Genomic DNA, 14,765 nt, shown 5'->3' on the forward strand with positions numbered 1-14,765 from the left:
GTTGAAGCCTTGACCCAGGCTTCACATTCTCAGAATGTGAGATTTCCCATTTGGAAATGGGATTGTTGCAGATGTAATCAGTTAACATGAGGTCATGCTGGAGTAGAGCAGACTTAATCCAATATGACTGTCCTTGTAAGAAGAGGGAAATTTGGACATGGATGGATAGAACATGGCCATGAGGGGAAGGAGGCAGAGATTGGAGTTATACAGCCATCAGCTGCAGAACCCCTGTGGCTACCCAGGGCTACCCAAGGCTGGAAGCCTCTAGAAGAATCATTCCTGAGAGGCTTCTGAGGACAACCCCGCCAATACCTTGCTTTCAGAGTCAAGCCTTCAGAACAGTGACACAGTAAATGTCTGTTGTTCTAATCCACCCAATTTGTAGTATTTTATTATGGCAGCACTAGGAAACTAATATAGCCCTTCAGTCAGGATTCGGTGCTGTGCTTCAGACTCCCCTCACCAACTGCTCCTCAATATCTTTCTGTGAGGGTCTCCTAGGCACATACCATTTGACATGTCAAACACTGACTTTACAACCTTGCCTGCCCTCTGGGCCATGCTTACCTTCCAGTGCCTCCTCTGCTCAGCACTCAGTGCCCATATTCACAGTTACTTGTACCTGAAAGACTATTTGTGTTTTGTTTATCTTTAGATATTTATTGGGTGCCTACTAGTCACCAGATACTGGGAGAGGTGGCAGGGACAAAGAAGAGAACATTAAAGCAGGCTGTCACTTGCTGTAAGCATGGTTCTTTTCTGAGGGCTTTGCATGTATTGCCTCATTTATTCCTCACAGCAATCCCATGAGGTATGACTAGTAGCCGACCCATTGAACAGGCAAGGGAATAGGCACAGAAAATGGGAGGGACCTTTGTGAAATCACACAGGTGGCCAGTAGTTGGGCCAAGATTTGGACCCAAGCAGCCTGGCTGCAGAGTCTATACACGTAATTACTGAGTTTTTGTCTGTGTGTGTTTGTCTGTGGAGGAAACAGCTCCTGCCTTCTGGGATGACACCGAATTTTAGAGGAACTGAAACATTAAAGAAAGAATTATGTGAGTGACAGGAATATGATATAAACTGTGATGAGTGATCTGAATGAACATGAAACAGCTGAAAGGTGAAAGGCTGGAGGCACAGGTTTCTCCAGAGAAGAAATACTGAGGCTAAGATGTGACCAGGGAGTAACATTCCACCAGGTGAAGAGGGCAGAGAAGGGGATTTCTGGGTGTGGGAGCAACAGATATGTGGCCTACGATGGAATCGGGCCAGACACCGCCCCCCCACGCCCCAGGTACAGGTGGTCACTGAGTGCTGTTGAATCCATTTCCCCACCTCTCTACTTGTCCTCTGTCACTTGTAGACAACTCTAATTGTCCCCTAACTGCTCTCTCTGCACATCCACTCCAGACGCCCCTGTCAGAATGCCACACAGTTGCAGTGGTTATTATTGAAATGCAAATTTTATCAGGCTCCCTGCTGTAAGCTCTCCAGTAGTTTCCGCTTACTTTCAGATGGATTCCCAAATATTTGCCTTGGCACTATGGACACCTGAGATGTCAGTCTTTCTGGTGTCCTTTCCTCAGGTCTAGTAATGGCAATCCTTACTCCCTGCCTTTGTCTTTGGGAAGCCCCTCTCTACCAAATACTTCAGGAGACTTTGGGGGCTCTGTCAATTACAGGACTTTGTTCTCTAGGTTGCAGGGGTAAGCATATGACCAAGCCCTGACCTTCATTATACCACATCTCCTTAGTCAACAGTGACCTATTTTATATAGCAGATCTCAAAACTGATGGCCCAGAATCACCTGGCAGGCTTGTGAAAACAGATTGTTGGGCCTCAGATTTCTGATTCCACTGGCCTAGGATGAGGCCTGAAAATTTGTATTTATAAGAGTTCCAAGGTAATGCTGCTGCTTACATGGATGCTGAAGGTCATCCATGACCACAGGCAAGCCACAGAAGTTTGTATGTACTCAATAGAAGAGAGAAAAGTTCTGTATCTCCTTTGTAATATTGCTGGAAGTTGTTAGGAACCACCAGTGGTCAAAAACTCTCATCTCCTAACACCTGGGAAGAGTCTCTGTGGGATGAGATAATGTGGCTGAAATTAAGAGGAAAACAGACGTAAGAATTAAGGAGAGTCTGTGCAGCATGATTTTAATCCCCGGATCTAATAATCACCAAAGCTAACGTTACTCCTGTTTTCTCTTTTAATATGATTAAATACATCCTTGATATCCATCCCCACTTCCTACCCCTCATCCCTGTCCCATGTACACTCTCTTACCCAAGTGAGATTTAGGATATTTTTGCATTCACTTGCAAATTGCAGCAAATTGTCTTTGATAGAAGTGTGTGGCCTTCAACATCCTGTCTTGTCTGTTCCCAGCCTATTCTATTCTGCTTTACCCAAGTTTGGTAGCCTTTCCAATTTCCTTTACGTACCTCAGGGCCTTTGCACATCTGTGTGTTTATCCCAGAAGGCTCTCCCCCAACACTCCACACTTTCCTGCCTGCCTAACTCCTGTTCATCCCACCTTCAGATCTTCAGGAAGTCTCTCACCAAATAGGCTAGATAAACTATGTCTATGCACTCACAGAACCAGCTTTAATTACTACCTAGTAAGTAAAAATATGTGTAATTAATTATTTAATTTATGTCTTCTTCCATGAAAATTCCATAAAGGCCTAGGATTATTTTTTTTAATTTGTTTAATTCCAAGTTAGTTAACATATAGTGTAATAATGGTTTCAGGAGTAGAATTTAGTGATTCGTCACTTACATATAACACCCAGTGCTCATCCCAACAAGTGCCCTCCTTAGTACTTAGTAATCACTCACTTAACCCATTCCCTCACTCACCGCCATAGGATTATATTTTATTTAGAACTGTCAGAAAGAATAAATTGGACTTCACTGAAATTAAAATTTTTGTATCTAAAAGGACACTGTCATCAGATTGAAGGACCATCCACAGATTAGGGGTAAATATTTGCAAGTCTTAAATCTGGTAAGGGATTAGTATCCAAAATATAAAAATAACTCCTACAACTGAACTAAAGAATAAGCAACCCAGTTTTAAAATGAGCAAAGGAATTGAATAGACATTTGTCCAAAGAAGGTATACAAATAGCAAATAAGTACATGAAAAGATGCTTAAAATCACAAATCATTAGGGAAATGCAAATCAAACCCATAATGAGACACTACTTCATACCCTTTAAGATAGATATTATTTTTTAAAAAAGCAAAAAACAGGGGCACCCAGGTGGCTCAGTCAGTTAAGTGTCCTACTCTTGACTTCAGCTCAGGTTATGATCTCACAGTTCGTGAGTTTGGAGCCCCACATCGGGCTCTGTGCTGACAGCGTGGAGGCTGTTTAGGATTATCTTCTTGCCTCTCTTTCTGCCCCTCCTGCTTCTGCGCTCTCTCTCTCTCTCTCTCTCTCTCTCTCTCTCTCTCTCTCTCTCTCTCTCTCTCTCAAATAAATAAACATTAAAAACAAAAAAATCCCCAGAAAATAACAAGAGTTAGTGAGGGTGTGGAGAATTCAAATGCTTGTGTACTCTCGGTAGAAATGTAAAATGGCACAGCTGCTCTGGAAAACAGTTGGACAGTTCCTCCAATAATCAGATCTACAGTTACCTCATGACTCAGCAATTCCACTCTGGGTATATACCCTAAAGAATTGAAAACAGACTCAAATAGATACATGTACATTCATGTACATAGCAACATTATTCACCATAGCCAAAAGGTAAAGCAACCCGAATGTCCGTTAACAGGTGAATGGATAGATAAATTATGGTATATACATACTACTCAACCTTAAAAAGGAAGGAATTTCTGACACATGCTACAGCATGAATGAACCTTGAAGACATGCTAAGTGAAATCAGCCATACTCAAAAAGACAATTATTATACAATTTCACTTACTAGAATGGTCAAAGTTATGGAGACAAAAAGTAGAGCGACAGTTGCCGGGGCCAGGGAGAGTGGAAATGGGGAGTTATTATTTAATGGGTACATAGTTTCAGTTGGGGAAGGTGAAAAAGTTCTGGAGATGGATGGTGGTGATGATTACACAACAGTGAAAACATACTTCATGCCACTGAAGTGTACTCTTTTTTAAAAAATTTTTTTTTTCAACGTTTATTTATTTTTGGGACAGAGAGAGACAGAGCATGAACGGGGGAGGGGCAGAGAGAGAGGGAGACACAGAATCCGAAACACGCTCCAGGCTCTGAGCCATCAGCCCAGAGCCCGACGCGGGGCTCGAACTCACGGACCGCGAGATCGTGACCTGGCTAAAGTCGGACGCTTAACCGACTGCGCCACCCAGGCGCCCCTGAAGTGTACTCTTAAAAAGGATTACAGTAGTTAATTTTATGTTATGTATCTTTTACTACCAAAAAGAAAAAAAAACACCCCTCAATCAGCAACACTACTATACTGCTTGGCACATAATAGGTGCTCATAAATATTGTTCAAAAGTGAATAAATAGTGAATGAATCAAAAAGTGATCAATGAATCTTTTAAAAGAAGAAAAAAGTAAATTTATAAATATTGATGCAGAAGGAAAAGCACAACCTCTTTGAAAGCCAAAAGTAGTTTACAAGACATTATGTATACTAATATAATCTTATTTTCTTAAGGAAAAAATACAGTCAAACATAAACACAGAAAAAAGTCTGGAAGTTCGATCCATTAATTGTGGTTATTTCTGGAGTAGAATTATGAGTGATGGACTTTTAGTTTCTACTTTAGGAGTTCAGTACTCCTTTAAGGTTTTAAAATAAGCACAAATTACTTCTTATATTAAGAAGCAATCGATACATATACTTTCATTTTGAAAAATAAATGCAGAGTTTGAAATGAAATGCAACACTTTCGATGTGGTCTAACCAGAGCACATTGTAGATGGCTATCACTTGCTGAGTTTGGAAGGCTGGACTTCTAATTTAAGAGGGATATATCATATGCCAGCCCCCCAACAAGTTGTTTTCTGGCCTCATGTTAATTCTGGAAAGGTTAATTACTCCCACAACCTAGCAACCCACTCTCTGGAGATTTTTCTGGACAAAGCATGGTTTTCAACGCAAAGAATGAGGAGATTGGAACTTCAAGAGACTAAGCTTAGAAGTAACCTTTTGTGGCTTGGCTATTTTAACCCTCCTTCATCCATCCCACACATTGCACACAAGTTTGTCTAACCAGGAAACCCTACCCAGGAAAATCAGGCCTCAGGTGGAAAGTGAGAGGTGGCATTAGCCTGGCAGGAAGGATGTTTTTGTTTGGTGAATCACATCCGATGGAGCCTAAGGGACAGCTGAGGCACCTCCCTGTCTTGATTTTGTCACCAGTGGTACATGAAGTTCACTCTGAAGTCATGGATGAGAATCCAGGGGCTGTTTTGGGAAAAATGACTGTGTGGAGAAAGAAGTGGATTCTTCAGTGATGCCATGGCTTTTAGTGAATGGGAAGAGACCATGGAGAGTAAGTTCCAGTGTGGTTTCTTTTTGGAGAGAACCTGACACAGGAGAAGGCATTGGATGGAAAGAGGCCTCACCCGAAAGTCAGAAACACCTGGTACCAGTTCCAGGTCCGCCATTAATTAGCTCTGGGGTTATGGGCAAATGGCTTAATCTCCTCGAACTTGTGTTTCTTCTGTGAGGAATTTGAGCCAGGGGCGTCTCTTACTGTAGCATTAACAGCTAGATTGGGCTTCATCTCCCAGATGTACCCCTGTGTCCTAGAGTTAGTCCTCCTGCCTAGCAAGGTGCACTGAGCATGTAGCCTCGTTCACTCCACGTGTAGGTGTTCACGGCAGTGCCCTTCATGCCGCCATGAATGAGATTGTATCCTACCCATCACATTGCTTTTCTGATGGCAGTAATAATTGTTTGTGTTTGTATATATGGACTACTCAGACTGTGGCTGGTTGTGAACATGGTATGTGGACGTGATGGAGTATGCATAGCCGTTTAGAGGTCATTCTCATCAGTTAATAGAGACACATAAAGGATAATGTGCTTGTCCAAAGTCAAAAATCTAGTAAGTATAGGGGCTGAGATGTGAACCCAGCTTGTGCATTTCTAGATCTCTAACGCTTAACGCCCATATTACACAGCCTGTCCTGAGTGAAATGTCTTAGGAGCCCCTCATTCTTTTTTCGTGTGTATCACAAATCAAAGGTAATGTAACGTCAGAAAACATTTTTCAGTTGTGTTGACGTTTGCACTACTCCAGCCCTTTCTGATCAATATTCACACTCAAGCCACTTTTGAATAGTCCTTGCTTGGAGTTTGCATTTAAGAAGAATCGGCTGGAGCCACGGCACACATTTGATGTGCATTTCTGAAAGTGTGGGAGTTTTCAAAATATTCTAAATCACTTCCCTAAGGAAAGAAGACAGAGGAAATGAACAAGTCATGCTGATTAATATTTGAGAATAAACAATTATTAGAAAAACCTGCAGAGAATGTGGGCTAGGAGAATTCCTTTGTCCCCATACAGTGTTTGTCAGTCATGGGGATTTGCCTTCCTCCATATTTCCTGTGTACCCTTCACTCAGTTTCCCTGCTGTTTCAGCCACAGGCCTAGATCGGACTTCATCACAACAACCCCTGACTGCTCTCTCCCTCTGCTAAACCAAAGTTGGTCACTCTTGATTCCTTGGCTTTGCCACTTTTTTGTTCCTGAGTTGTCCATGGTTCTTCCTTCTCTAGTGATGCTTGAGCTTGCTACCCAAGGCCTTTGTTATGTGGGCCCAGGCCATGGTCTGTAAATCATGTCCACCTATTTTTTTTCCTTCACCTGTCCTTTACTCCAGCGATACGTGACTGTTGCCTATTCATTGAACACGTTCTCCATTCTTTATGCTTCTGCATGTGCTTTTCCCTTTCCCTGGAATGTCCCCTCCCTTCATCCTACATTCCCGATTCTCACTTTTCCCCCAAGACCAAGACCAGTGTTAACTCTTGGATGGCCCCTTGCATTGATTCCATCTCTCCATCCTCTGAGTCCCAGTCTGCTTGACTGGTTCCTTTTAGAATGGGAAGTTTGGGCCTATAAACACCTTAACACTTCATCTAGCTGTAGCTCCCTTGCCCACCCAGCACAGAACAACTGAGAACTCAACATTGGGTGACCCGGAGAGAGGACCCAGATATTTTGACCCCTATTCCTGCATCAGGAGTATGACTCAACATTCATTTAACGCATCGTTTCTGAGCACCAAAAGCTGTACTGTGACCGGGAGATCTGACTCAGAGTAAAAGTTCATGACTCCTAATACCCCTTAAAGCCCCGCATGATCTGAGTGCTGATCCCTGGTCTGATCCTCCCTCACTCCTATCCAGCCACTGACCTCCCTTCTGTTCCCTGAACATGTTCCCACCTCTGAGTTTTGTATTTGCTCCTACTCCTGCCCAGAATGATCTTTTGCTAAAACCAACCCGCCTCTTCATTTACCTACTTCAGGCTTTTGCTTAAATTATCTTCCCTCTATCAGGCCTTCTCTGACTACATAATGTAAGATTGCAATCACCTCCCATGCTGACTCCTCCTAACCTTTGCTTGATCTCCTTTCCTTCCTAATTGTCTATCATCCTTTGACTCACTATTTATTTTTTATATTCGTATATTGTCTGATTCGGCTACTATAATATTATCTGTTCTATCCATTGCTGAACACTTCATGCCTATAATAGGAGTCGCATTACTATTTGTTGAATAAATGAATGAATGCAAAGCTGAGCAAGACATACTCAGTCTTTACCCTCTGTTTCTCCCAGGCCACTGGAAGGAAATAGTTGACTCAACACCCAATCTGAGTAGTATTCTGGTAGGGAAGTAGAGGCAGCCAACTCAGACTAGGACAGCCAAGGAAAATAAGCAGTAAAATAAACACTGTCCTTTCCCTGAAGAGTTACAGCTTTCCGGGGGAGTAAACAGATAAACTAACAAATAAATATCAAATAATGTGAAAGTGACCTTGCCAAAGGATAAAACAAACACACACTCTCTCTCTCTCCCTCCCTCTCTCATGCACGCATCTTATCCTTCTTACCTGTCTATAAACTCTTTGAGGACTTGGTCCAAAGCTAATTCATCCTTTTACCCTTATAGCCCCACCTCTACCCCCTACCCCTGTACCATTTCCCAGGTACCTGGGGGAAGGAGCTTGTAAGAAGATGCTTGATGGATGAATGAATGGATCCTGAAACAATATGTGAGCATGTGGTCCCTCTCCCCCTTAAAGCAATATAAATGCCAGTGGTTATTTGGCTGTGAGATGATTGTATTTTCCTGTTTATCCATTTGGCTGGCACAGCAAGGCAGGGATTTCACGGTCATTCACTCACTGATATATGGCGTGATAAAAGCAGGCATCTGCCTATGAGGAGCAGTTCTCCATAAAGCTATTCTGAGAAAAACAGGTCCAGTAAGCTGAGCTCACACCCATTACTGGAGATATCTCCAAATTTATTACTGGAAGTGATATCAAGAGGAGAGTTGACATAGCCTTCTCCTGTTCAATTTCATCAATGGTGATTTGGAAGGCATGAGATCATCTAAGCCATGGGAAGCTTGTTGCCTTCATTCATCCACTGGAAGGTTAATGTAGCCTGTTGGAATCGAAGGGGACACTGTCTTCCTTGAGATGACTCCATTGTCCTCAGATTAATAGATGAGAAAACTGGGGTCCTGAGGGGCAAGTGATTTGTATAAATTCACACAGCTACATCATAGCAGTCTGGACTTGAACCTGCCATATGATGTATATTGATCACCTAATCATTGCTTGTGTATGTCCAATGACAAAACTTAATACCCACTTGAAGCTTCTAGTTTTTATACTTATGAGACTAATAGAACCAACATTCGGTGGAAAGCAGTCTCTAACATGAGGCTAGAACCAAAGTAATAAAAGCCCAGAAAAAAACCCCACAAATTAATTCAAGAGAAGATTTTGTGGCAGTATTATATATGATCAATTTGTCTTTTCATCTATTCAACATAAATTACATATCTACCAGTGGCCTACCTTAGGATACCAGGGATGCAGAGTTGAGTAACATGGCCTCTGACCGTCTGGGAAGGTGGTTTGAAAAATGTGATTCTGAGGGTATTCATAGCCAACGTGACTAAGGAAGTTTGACTCATATGTCGATAGTGTCTATAATGACTGAGAAGTTGTGTGGAGGGAGGGGACTGTGATTCAGGCCAAGAGAGATGTCCAAGGATTGTGACTGGCTTCTCAGATGCCTAGACTGGATGCTTAATTTTAAACTTCCTGAAAGTGGGCTTGAGATTACTTGGCTGGCCAAGGTGAAGCACTAGAATTCAACCTCCCCCAAATCCAGGATTATACCTGATTCATTCCTAGCTTTCCAGTGACTGGCTAGACTTGACTCTTAGATGATGCTCAGGACATGGATCCTAAATTGTTGAATTATGTGAATTACAAAAGCACACAGAGCAGCAGAGAATTAAGGCCCAAAAATATGTGGTTTAGACTCCAAGTGTCAATAAAATGCAGACTCAAGAAATTAGTGAGGGATAGAATATCAAGAGTGGTGGGGTAAGTTTTGTGCCCATTTTTGTTTAATGATCATTCTTCTCATATGTTTGTTGATTCAGAAGACATTCCTATATCCACCATATCAATGTAGCATGGAACAAACTATAAAGTTGGCAAGGGTTATTTATAACCCTCACTGTAATAAGGACAACCAACTTGTGAAAGGGTTTACCCAGAGATGTGCCTCACTGCAGTCTTACTTGTGCTTTACATCAGCATTTTGTAATTACTGGAATTCTAAGGTGTTTTAAATGTGAGCCAAAGTTAGATGATGTGGCAAGTTGTTTGTAAAGATGGTTACAACAACTCCACCTTCCTTCTATTGTCCACCTGTGTCAATGTGTCTTTGCCACTCCTGCCATGAAGAAGTGGAGTTTATTTCTCGGTCCTTTGAATCTAACCTTGACCATGTGAGTTGCTTTGGACAACAAAACATTAGCAAATGTGACAAAGGCAGAGGCTTAAAAAGGGCTTATGTATCAGAGCTCACACTCTTTTGTCTCTGTTGGAATCCCAAGACCACAATATGTAAGAACTCAAGCTCACCTGCTGGAGATGCATTCCAATTAACAGCCTGCTGACTGCCATACCTCAGTGATGCCATATGAGACCCTCTACCTCTCATCAAATCGCCAGCAAACTGCCAGTCATTTTAAGTCAGTCACTTTAAGTGACCCTAAGAGAGACCGGCAGAAGAAACATCCAACAAAAACCCAGCCCAAATTTCTGATGCATATAATTGTGAGCAAATGAAATAGTGCCCTAAGCTCCTAAATGTAGTATTTGTTTTATAGTGAGTGATAGCTGATGCAGAGGATATTAGAGAAACATTAAACAATTAAGGTAGAGATACATCTTAGATTCCTTATGCCATCAATGTGAGTGGAAGGAGAACAAAACTAAGTAATTCCCTTGTAGTACAAATAGGAAGGGCTTATAATTTTCTAATGAAACTAAATAATCTGGGAATATTATTCCTCTGTGTTCATGGCCAGAGGAAGAAGGTGGATTCATCTGGAAGGGTGTCCCCATGTCTGCTATTAGGAAAGCCCCATAGCAAGTTATTTATGTAGGACCATTGTAGCCAGCATCCGCTGAGACTTTCTTCCAGAGACCATGATTGTGCAGCAAGTCTTCAAATATAAGTAACCGTTGGGATGGGGTGAGAGACAGTATCTAGAATCCATCTGGGGAACAAATTGTTTCATTATATCCATTTTTGTTAAAGCAGAGAGGATGCAAATAAGTCTGGCTTTAAGACATAATCTACATCTGGTCACAGTGGTCAGTAGAAGCTAGACTTGAACAGTGGAAGGAATGCCCCAAGGCACAGTCCCATGTCCTTGAAGAGGAAGGACAGAGAATGGAGCTAAGGGCCAAGGTTGGTGATACATAAGCTACACATGAGAAGCCTGGGGTTTGGGGACATCCTGATCTTGTGGCTTCCACAACCTTGGCCCTGAAAGATCAAGAGTCACAGGTCCAGAGCATGTACTCTCCTTTTCCACCTCTGTGCCAGGGTAATTATGGGTACAGCGCCCCACCCCATGGAGAAAGTTTGCCATGACTGTGTACAAACCTGGTGGGGTTGAAAACTCCCGCTCGCAGCCTGTGGGAAGAGTTTCCCAATTGATCAGAAGCAGCTTCCATTAGAGACCAATCCACTGTGTGTCCCACCTCTTCCCAGCCCAGAGAGACCCAATAATAGCCAATCCCAAAACAACCTAGGGGCCAGTTCCACCTCCCAGAACCTTCCTGCTCTCCCACCGTAAGAGTATACTTTTGCTTTAATAAGCTGCTTTATGCTGGCTGCCTTATTTCTGGCAGTCTTTATTCCTGTGTGGAACCCCATGTAAATCTTCTTGTGGGTAATCCAAGGATCGAGCCATCCATTCACCCAATGCAGATTCTCTCACCTGTAACAGTAGAAGAGAGGAAGAAGACACCTTAAAGAAACTACATAATTCACAGTGCTAAGACACTAAAGGAGTACTAAAAGTATTAAAACAATTATATAATTATGTAACTGATATTAATATATGATATATATTTGTATGTTAATAGGTAACTTAATTTATAATTACAGATTTTTTTCAAAATATATTTTATAACCTGACAGTGGGTTTTATCCTACTGGTGGATCTATAAAATGGTACTATACAAAAGCTATTTTTAAAAATTAAATTCTTTTAAGAAATAATGTAAGTTCACATACACTTCCAGGATTTTTTTTAATTGATTATCTAAAATATCAGTAAATATTTGGAGAATAATGATGTTCTTTGTCATATCTATTTGGTATCACTGATATTTTCTGAAGGATGCTTTTTTTTCTCTCATACCATCTTTTTGTGATATTTTCACTAAATTGCTTGCAATCTTTCTCAGTATTATGGTTAAGAAATTTAAAATTGTTGGCACCTTCAACTGACTTTTATCTGTAGACAAAATAATGAGAAAATACTCTCTGCAGGTACTGAGGTACCTGGGAAGAGCAGAGAAATTTCTGCTAAGTAGAGAAAATTATCAACTCTATTTTTGCATGCTAAAATGTGTAAACACTTGAGGGATGCCTGGCTGGCTCCATCAGTGGAGTGTGTAACTCTTAATCTCGGGGTTGTGGGTTCAAGCCCCGTGTTGGGGGTAGAGGTTACTTAAAAAAAAAATCTTAAAAATAATGTATGAATACTTGAGCCCAAATACCTTTTACAGATACTTTCTTTTCCCCTCAATTGAGCTAAATGGCTTTTCTACAAATATTTTTACTAGAAAAAAACATGAAATAAGTTTATCTACTTATGATGCTAAATGTCCATGCTGTAGAATTGTGCGTCTTCTCAATTTAATTCCAAAATAACGTGCATAAATAATATAAACGTATCCAGTGAACAACGGAAGTTGTTCAGGAGATTGTCGCCACAAATCTAAACCCTCCAAAATGGCATTTAACCATATCTTATGCTACTGCCACCTTCAGTCATCATGTAGCAGTTGTCTCAAGACAACCTTTAAAAATCTTTTGAAGTAGATTCAGAAACTCAGTACCTCATTTTGTTTTATTAAATATGCACTTTTGGGGCACCTGTGTGGTTGGTTGAGTGTTCCACTCTCCATGGCAGCTCAGGTCTTGATCTCCGAGTTGTGTGTTCACGCCCCAAATCGGGCTCCATGTTGGGTTCCACATTGGGCATGACACACTTTCATTTTTTGATTTGATTGATAATGAAAACAATTTGTTACAAACTTTAAAATAATTACCAAGGGCACCTGGGTGGCTCAGTCTGTTAAGTGGCTGACTCTTGATTTTGGCTCAGGTCATGATCTCATGGTTTGTGAGTTTGAGCCCCGCATCAGACTCTATGCTGACATTGCGGAGCCTGCTTGGGATTCTCTCTCTCTCTCTCTCTCTCTCTCTCTCTCTCTCTCTCTCTCATTCTCTCATTCTCTCTCTCTCTCTCTCTCTCTCAAAATAAATAAACCTAAAAAAAATAGAAAGCATCATCAGACAATTAAAGCAATATGTAGCTGTCAATTGGCACCATATGATAAATAACCTCGACCTCCGTAGCAAGTGCACTTTGGACTGCTCTCAATGAAAGGACCACTCAGTCTTTATTTCCCACATGTATTTCCTGCATACCTCACCTCTTTATTTCTCATGGATCTGCCTGGCCATTTCCTGCATATCCCAGCTTGTGGCAGGGGCCACGGCGTTAGGGCAGGTATACCATGTGGCCAACTGGACAGTACTGCTGGACTCTTTCCAAAACGTCTGGACACAGGAAGGATGCAGCTTTTGCTAGCCAGCCCTGTCCATGTGCTGAGTCTAAAAGGAAAGTGTTCACGTTCATGTGAAATGAAAAAGGGCTACGGATGATGGTCATTAACTCTGAGTTAAAATGTACCAAGGCTGCAGTATGTCTCACACTATCTTTAATGAGACCACAGTAAAATCCAGACCACAACATGTAAAAGTGGAACAAACAGCAAAATTGAACCACAGGAAAACAGGACAATTTCTCCCAGACAGATTGAAATCTATGATCACCTTTCTTGGAGATGTTTCCTTTCTGGCAGCCATGTACAAACAAATGATATTTGACCTAAAATCCTGCTTGAAAATATTCTTACTTGATCGGCCTTGAATAGAATTAAAAGTAGTAGGAATTCAGGAACTATAAAATATTTGTATGCAATGTCAAAATCAGACTGTCTTTTATGTGCATTTTACATATGTGAAAAATATGTTGAGAAGGGAAGGGAGATTTCCCTCACATGCACAAGTGCGCTGCGGAGGAGGGCTGAAACACAGATCATTGGCTCCTTCTAGTGTTTTGTTGTTTATTGTTTCCCTGGGTGGTGGTGGAGCTATTTTAAGCTGTTTAAAGTCTTCAGTGGATGCTCCGTAGTGTTGAGGACTCAGCTTGAAACTCGAGACCCATTGTGATCTGGTCCCCATCCATTACTCTGGGCTTCTCTTCTTTGGGCCTCTCCTTTATGTTCTTTCTTCCAGCCAAGCATGATAATTTCCCTTCTCGTAGCATGTTTCATGCCTCTGTGATTTCAGCTCTTCCTAACACTTCCTTTAGCTCAAGTCTTTTATTCATCTAGGAAATATTTACTGAGTGTCTATGATACTTCAGACTCTGTGCTTGGAATGGTTTTGTGTTTTTTTGTTTTTTTTTTAACCCCTATTATATTTTTTAATCATTTAGTTTTTTAATTTTAGTAAGTATACTCCTTAATTGCCATCCCCTATTTCTCTCATGCCCCCACTCTCTTGCCCTTTGGTAACCATCAGCTTATTCTCTGTAGTTAAGAGTATGTTTCTTGGTTTGTCTCTCTTTTTATTTTCCTTTGCTGATTTCTTTTGTTTCTTATGTTTCATATATGGGTGGGGTCATATGGTATTTGTCTTTCTCTGACATACTGCTTAACATTATACTCTCCAGCTCTATCCATGTTGTTGCAAATGGCAAGATTTAATTCTTTTTTATGGCTAAATAATATTCCACTGTGTGTGCACGCGCGCGCACACACACACGTACCACATCTTCCTTATCCATCCATCTATTGATGGACACTTGGACTGCATCCATAGTTTGGCTATTGCAGATACTGCTGCAAATAAACACTGGGGTGCATGTATCTCTTTGAATTAGTGTT

The sequence above is a fragment of the Lynx canadensis genome, chromosome D4, assembly GCF_007474595.2.
Source record: "Lynx canadensis isolate LIC74 chromosome D4, mLynCan4.pri.v2, whole genome shotgun sequence".
NCBI lineage: Eukaryota > Metazoa > Chordata > Mammalia > Carnivora > Felidae > Lynx > Lynx canadensis.